The sequence below is a fragment of the Natator depressus genome, chromosome 11 (genome assembly GCF_965152275.1).
Source record: "Natator depressus isolate rNatDep1 chromosome 11, rNatDep2.hap1, whole genome shotgun sequence".
NCBI lineage: Eukaryota > Metazoa > Chordata > Testudines > Cheloniidae > Natator > Natator depressus.
This window is the reverse complement of record NC_134244.1, coordinates 23,708,040-23,715,539: the sequence shown is the minus strand read 5'-3', so window position 1 is coordinate 23,715,539 and position 7,500 is coordinate 23,708,040. Positions and strand designations below refer to the sequence as shown.

Sequence of the window (7,500 nt, the reverse complement as noted above, 5' to 3'; positions counted from 1 at the left end):
TGGGCCAGATCATGTCAGACCCTGTGTGTGTGCACAAGGAGGGCACAGAAATCTCCCCCCCCCACACACACACTTCATAAGAGGTAGCCATGATCTCAGTACTTTTTGCTATTCTGCTTCCTGAGTTCAAGGATGATGGAAGTGTTAGTAGCTCAGTCAGCACTATCCATTGCAAAGGGGCAGGGGAGGGCAGAGGCACGGTTCTGCCCCCTTCTCTGTTGGCTAGTGGACTGAAACCAGCATAGCAGACTACATAATATACCTCTGAATAAGGTGCCACCTCTGTGCTCATTCCTTCCAGTAGTCCTAGAGGCATTCTAACAGCTGTGTACTCTGCAGGCAGAATGCCTCCTTGGACTGGCACTTCTGTGCTTTGCCTCCACACACACGCACACACGCTGCTGTAACTGTGCCTTGTAAAGACACAATAGGGCCCATTATGTAAATAATCACAGTTTTGCCAAAAAGACATAACGTACATAGTCTTATACAACACAGACCTAATGAAAGGCCTTCATCTCTCACTGTCAGAACTGCATCACGAGGTTGGAAATATAGTGGGGCAGATTGTCCCACTGAGCTCAGAAAAATGTGCATGTCCCACAAATGCTGACAAAATTCCACACAAATGGTGCGATTCACTGCTGTGCAGGGGTCCAGCACAAGGCCTAAACACCAACAGAGCTTAACTGGGAATTAAAAGGCACTTGCCCTTTTCACCCCAAATGGTGTGTGTCTTACTGTTTTTTTTTTTAGTATTAATGATGTGTTGATTGCTGAGAGTGTATTAGAATCATAGAATATCAGGGTTGGAAGGGACCTCAGGAGGTCATCTAGTCCAACCCCCTGCTCAAAGCAGGACCAATCCCCAATTTTTGCCCCAGATCCCTAAATGGCCCCCTTAAGGATAGAACTCACAACCCTGGGTTTAGCAGGCCAATGCTCAAACCACTGAACTATCCCTCCCCCCAAAGGGATTCAGGGCTATACAGACAAACTCTTGCATGGAAGCACCCCAGGACAGGAGAAAAAGATGCAGGTGTGCAGCCATCAAAGGGGAGGCTACTCATGTTTACACCATGCCCATACAAGAGAATGGGGGAAGTATCTAAGCAGCTTGACACATGGCGGCAGCAGGCAGCAACTTTCTGGCCCCCACCTCAGAAACCCAGCTGCTAGGGCAGCCATTCAGTAGAGGGAAAACAAATCCGGCAGGTAGGTCAAACAGAGCTGAATGGTCGCTATGGACTGTAACCCATCATGGCTGCTGTCATAGTCTACCGAGAAATGGGTAATTCAGAGGGAGAGCAACTGGAAGCAAACTGTGCGGACCCAAGTCACAATGTGCAGTCATGGAAAAAGTGCCACTGACACAGTGAATCTTTGAGTCAAAATCCCGCATGGCCAACTGCCACATGGGGGAGTTAGCTAGTAAGACACAGAAAACCAGGGTAGATACTGGGGGGGAATGTATTTATTAATAGGCTTTTTTTGTGGTGCTCACCAGCATGCCATAGTATCTTAATGCCTCAGATTTATTGCTAGTGTCCACTGGCCCATCCTATGACGATGAGCCAATGGCACGCAATTCACACACAGCACTCCTAAAGCTATTTCAATAAGCTGACACACAGATACCTCAGTTAGAGCTGGCTGACTGTATTGTGTGTGTGTATTTTGCAGCTGCCCCCGGGTGATTTTAATGTCTATGCAACACACGCATTATGGCATGGGGACGGGGAGAGCACGCTATTCTGCCTTCTCTCCTCAGCTACACTCTTCTGGTGTCTTTGCCCGCTGGTGTCTGGGCCTGCCATGTGTCTGCACAGCTACCCATTTCACCTGGCTGTATTGGGGCTTTCATGCAGGTAACACCTCTTTGCTGCCTAAATGGTGTAAACTTCACTTTTTTTTTTCTGCTTGCAAAGTGTGTACATAGCAAAAAAACGCACACACAAACAAAGAAAATAACTAGAGGTGGTTAATTTTTTTCAAATTTCAAATTTTGAATTTTGATTAAAAATTGCAAAGAACATTAATTATTTTGCCTTTTTGCTACCAACTGTAAAAATGACCAGGAAACAAATTCTGACCAAGCTAGTTGCAGATAACTCCCATTAGATCTGATTCTAGTCAAAGTTAGACTGATATAAATCAGGATGGAAGTAACTCCACTGAAGTCAACAGAGTTACACTGGTGTAAAACTCATGTGAGTGAAATCAAAATCGTGCCTAATCCAAGTTGTGCATGTGTATCTGATGGCAGAATTTGACCCTAAATTTGTCAGAGATGATTTCATAAATGTAAAGGTAATTTCAAAGTTAAAATTAAAGCAAAGTAAAATTAAATATGCATCTGTGAAAACATCTATTCAATTACGTAGTTACACATTTGTAGGATGTACTTTACACTTTGTATAGACTTAAAACCACTAGTACAGATCTGTCTGCAAATAGTGACACTTACTCCATAAGATCACATCTGTTTATATTGTTTCATAATGCATCTAAAATAGCAGTTCATGATGAAATGTGTTCACAAAATGTGTTACTCTCACCCTTGCTAAGAAATCTATTTGCCTAAGGAAGGAACATTTCAGTATTTAGCTGGGAAAAAGTGGATTAATATGTGTATTTTTTTTCTTTCATTGGACTTCCTTTTGCCAACTTTACCTTGTATAAATAATTTTGCCTGGGAGAGCCTTTACATGGAATGCAGATTGACTATTACTTCCTGAACAGATTTAAATTTAACACCAATTTAGTCACTGTAGTATTCCTATATTGGAAATAACAGCTTCCATAGGACTTCTACAAAGTGCCAGAAATATGATCTCATACATGGAAACAAATTTCAATGTGTTTTCTTTTACATATGTTTTCTTTTCATAAATTTTTCCCACCTATGTTTCCCTTGTTTCCCAAACTCTCTCCTCTGCTCCAGAGCTGTGAGAACCTAAGAAAATTGTCCGATGAATGAGCTAACTTTTAATAAAAATTGCCAAGCTCACAACCTTTTTTATACTAAGCTTAATTAAAGAAATAGGACTAATTCTTTTTATCATATTAATAAACACTTAAAAGTAAAGTTGGGCTAAACTTCTAATCTGAAAGGTGGGTACCACTAAACACAGGGGAGATCAGAAGTCTGCAGATAATAACTTAGATCAGTGGGTTTTAACTTGTGGTCTGTGGACCTCTGGGGGTCTGCAGACTGTCTAAGGGGTCCGCAAAAGGTTGTCAGTACCATAGAACAGGGGTTTTCAACATGTGGTCCAGACTATGTCTAAGATTTCCAAAGGGGTCTGCACCTTCATTCAAAAATTTTTAGAGGTCCACAAATGAACAAAAGGTTGAAAACTACTGACTTAGAATTTATACCCTATACCTCCAAAATACTATTCCAAAAGTGATTGGCTAATGCTTCTGGAGACATTCCTAAGGGCCAGACTCTGACCCCAACAGTGCACCCACACTGGGGAGTAAGTAGGTCGTTAGATGTCCCCTTACTCCCATGCACCACCTAGTCATAACAAGGGAAGCAGAACAGTTAGGGAACAGTCTCTGGGGGCTGCTACTGCTTATTCTGCAGAGATGGGTAGGGATTAGCCATGGTGAGGATGGGGACTGAATCTTGACTCCACCCCCCAGCTCACATGGCAAAGCTGGCATGAAGTGGGAAGAAATCTGTGCCGGGTATAGGGCTGGTGCAGATTACTTCTCCCACACACACCTGGAGTAGGGGGGAAGCAGGGACCACTGAGTGACATTCTGTGCTTTTCCCCTCACAGGGGATGTTAGTCTGATGCTCAATCTTCACTTCCTGCTCCACATATCTCCTCAAAAAAACCCACCTCTAAATGAGATTATAGCACTGTGTATTTTGGTTGGGATGTTAGTTTACAATTTTGTAGGTTTCTTGGCTCATTTGTTAGGAGCAATTTGATTTTTTTTAAAGTTATTTGGCAGTTGAGTAGTACCATTTCCAACTTCTTCTTTCATAGAATCATAGGACTGGAAGGGCCTCGAGAGGTCTTCTAGTCCAGTCCTCTGCACTCAAGACAGGACTAAGTATTATCTAGAGACCACCCGTTACAAGTGTTTGTCTAAGCTGTTCTTAAAAATCTCCAGTAATGGAGATTCCACAACATCCCCAGGCAATTTATTCCAGTGCTCAACCACCCTGACAGTTAGGAAGTTTTTCCTAATGTCCAGCCTAAACCTCCCTTGCTGCAATTTAAACCCATTGCTTCTTGACCTATCCTCAGAGGTAAAAGAGAACAATTTTTCTCCCTACTCCTTGTAACAACTTTTGTGTACTTTCTCAGCGAATAATGCAAATAGCAATGAGCTAATAACACTCTTTAGTATTTTCTCCAGACTCAGTTAGCTACCATTCAGCTTGCTGGACAGAAGCTCCTCTTTAGTTGGATGGTAGCTTGGCACAAAGGAGCACGGAGGTTGAATGTGAAGTGGCTATAAGTCCTCAATATGAATACACATTAGCATTCATATTATCTTTTTTAGAGTCCAAGGGTTTATTCTTTTATGATTTTCTTGGAAGGGTGGGTCACCTACTTAATTATCTCTAAAATATAACAATATTTAGGGAGACATATTCACAAAGAGCATGTTGAGTTCATTGTATGCTACAGATGCTGGACTATCATGCCATCCTTCACTGCTCATTTTCACCTGCTCACTTGGTATATACCTACTGCCTACTGCCATTGCAGTTGGTTGCAGCCTGGGAGACTGCCAAGGTCAAAACATAGATCCAGCCCTACACAGATCTCCGACCTTGTCTACACTAAAGGGAAAATTCAGCCTAAGCTACACAGTTTGAGTTACGTGAATAGCGTAATGCAAATCGACGTAGCTTAGATCTACTTACTGCAGGGTCCACACTATGCGATGTTCACTGAAGATGCTCTCCCGTCATTCCCCTTACTATTTTCGATCTGGTGGAGTATAGGAGTTGACTTGAGAGCGATCTGCGGTCGATTTAGCGGGTCTTCAGTAGACCTGCTAAATCGATTGCCGATGCATTGATCACTGGGCATCGATCCCCCGGTAAGTGTAGACAAGCCCTCAGTCAGCAGCTGAACTCCCATCAATATCAATGAAAATTGTGTCATTAGGCCTGGGGTGGGGGTGGGAGGGCAGTATATAAGGCGATCTGTGCAACTTTGTCCTAAAATTTTAAGACCTTCTCCTAATTTTATATGACTTTAATGTTCTTAGTTATATCCGCGGAATCCAGCCAGTCGTACCTCTTGTTCAAATATGCTCAATATTATTTAAAAACCTACTAAACTTATATTGAGAAATTTAAAAGCACATATGTAGCTTGCTGATGAAGTAGAAAAATAATTTGGTAGGAAGCATTGAACGGGATCCTTATATATCTGGTATTTCATTCTAATTGGCACTTACACAGCATTTTACATAAAGGGAAACTGAGACACAGAGGTGTCCCATATCACACAGAGAAACAGTGGCAGAACTGGTAATAGAACCCACATTTTCCAACTCTCCGTCCTGTGCCCTAGCCACTGGGCAATATTGTACCAACTCTGTGTGACGCTGTTGCTGACAGATAAGAAATTAGGCTTATTGAACACTGTGATTTTTCATAGTGAATCAGCATCAAGATATCTAGAACATGTGTTTCTGTAATTACAATACATTGGGAAAATTCACAGTGCTCAATGGCTCTCAGACTCACCTGCTAACTGTTTAAGTAGCTTAGGGCTGTAATATATAAAAAGAGAAAGAAACTGGTTAGCTGGTTAGCTGTATGGTGTTCTGCTTCTTGTTGTTGTAATTCACACAAATGGATATGCATCTTTGCTCATCCAGACAAGTTTCTTGGGTTGTCATTTAACAGGAAGATGTGGGTTTGTAAAAGTGCAAGGCAAACTTGGTAATGTTAGCTTTGCATTTAGAAGCCTTTTACTCTATAACCAAATGATATGTAATGTTCCTCAAGCCATAGGAGAGGCAGATCATAGCAGGTGAAAACCTGCGTATGTGGGGGGGTGTCATGATGGTTCTTTATCAATTTCAAATCCATCCCCATATCCACTTGTGACTCTGTTATACAGTTCAAAGGGATGGGGCTAACTTGGAGTGTTACAGATTTAGGACCTGATCCAAAGCTCACTGAAGTCAATGGAAATCTTTCTGTAGACTTTAATAAGCTTTGGATCAGGCTCATATTAGGGAGCATCTATATCGAACATTAAAGCAAGAAGATACAGGAATGATATATTAGAAGATTTAGGAAAGATGAAGGTTGATCAACATGAAAGGAAATGATGCACACCGAAGAACATTTATAAAAGAAGTAGGAACTATTTTAATGGCTGTAAGGTTCTTACTCTTTCCCCTGCCTTCCATCCCATGGAAATGTGTATTTGAAAATACTGGACCCTCACAGGTCTGATCACTCACGAACATTTTAGTGGCTTAATAGAATCTCTTAGAACAAATGTCTTTCATCCCCGTTAATCAGAGTTCCCAATTACCAGGAGACACCATTTGCAGATGTCTGAGGTACTATGGAGCTGTGGTGAGCCTGTCATGTTACAGGACAGGCTCATGGAGCAGTAAAGCAGCACTATCTGCATTGGAAGAGGGACTGAATATGCTGGTCACTATCAGGGCCTGATTAACCTTTTGTGGGCCCGGCACCAAACATATTTGTGGGCCCCCATGGAGGCAATGGAGCATGGTGCAGGAGAGTTGGTCCCTGGAGCAAGGGGCCAGCCAGAGGCAAGGGGGCATGGCATGGTAGGGGAAGCCCCGCTCCGCCCAGCCAGTGCAAGGGCACGATTTACAAACTGGCAGTTGCCAGACGCACAATGGCTTGCCGGGCCCTGTGCTGCCAGCATGCTCCTTATCCTCGGGGGTGGGCCCATGCCATGTCACACAGCCCCCCTGCCCAACACTGGAACACCTCCCCGATTCCCTATGGCCAAATCCCCCCCCCGGACCTTCTATGCCCAGCGTGCCCCCAGACCCTGCCACAAATGCACAGCGCCCTGCACAGCACCACAACTGCGCAGCACGCCACACAGAACCCCCACTCCCTAGTGCCCCAACACACAGAGATCTTCCCCGCCCCATCACAGCCCAGCACCCACCCCCCAAGGCCCTCCAGAGACCCACTCCCCCATGTCCTGCCTCCTGGCCCCACTCACTGGCCCTGCTGGGAGGCGACTGTGTCTGCTGGGCTGAGCCGCCAGCGTCCCGGGGCGGGGAATCACTCCAGCCCCTTGGGAGTGGTGCGATCAGCCAGGCCAGGGCCTGTCCCACCCAGTCTTCTTCAGGACCCACTTGCCTGGAGGTGCCCAGCCAAGCCCCCCTCACACATTGTCCCCTTCCCCCTCCCCCACAACTGGCCAAGACTGGCCAGGCTTCTGCATCAGTCCCAGGTGGCTCAGCTCCAGGGAGACAGGTGGCACCCCACAGGTGGTGGGAAGCAGAGACTACCTG

The 7,500-nt window shown here is 44.5% G+C and overlaps 1 protein-coding gene across 3 annotated transcripts in view; it reads left to right on the top strand.

Annotated features, from left to right (window-relative positions):
- ZEB2 (zinc finger E-box binding homeobox 2) overlaps positions 1 to 7,500 on the top strand; it is a 131,531-nt gene that overhangs the window by 65,130 nt on the left and 58,901 nt on the right. Inside the window, exon 1 of one of the 3 annotated variants that reach the window (XM_074967301.1) lies at positions 1,764 to 1,868. The exons of the other annotated variants lie outside the window; for them this stretch is intronic. The gene's annotated coding sequence lies outside the window, so the exon portion shown is untranslated. Of the gene's footprint in view, positions 1 to 1,763; positions 1,869 to 7,500 lie in introns of those variants that run through there. 3 annotated transcript variants of the gene reach the window in all.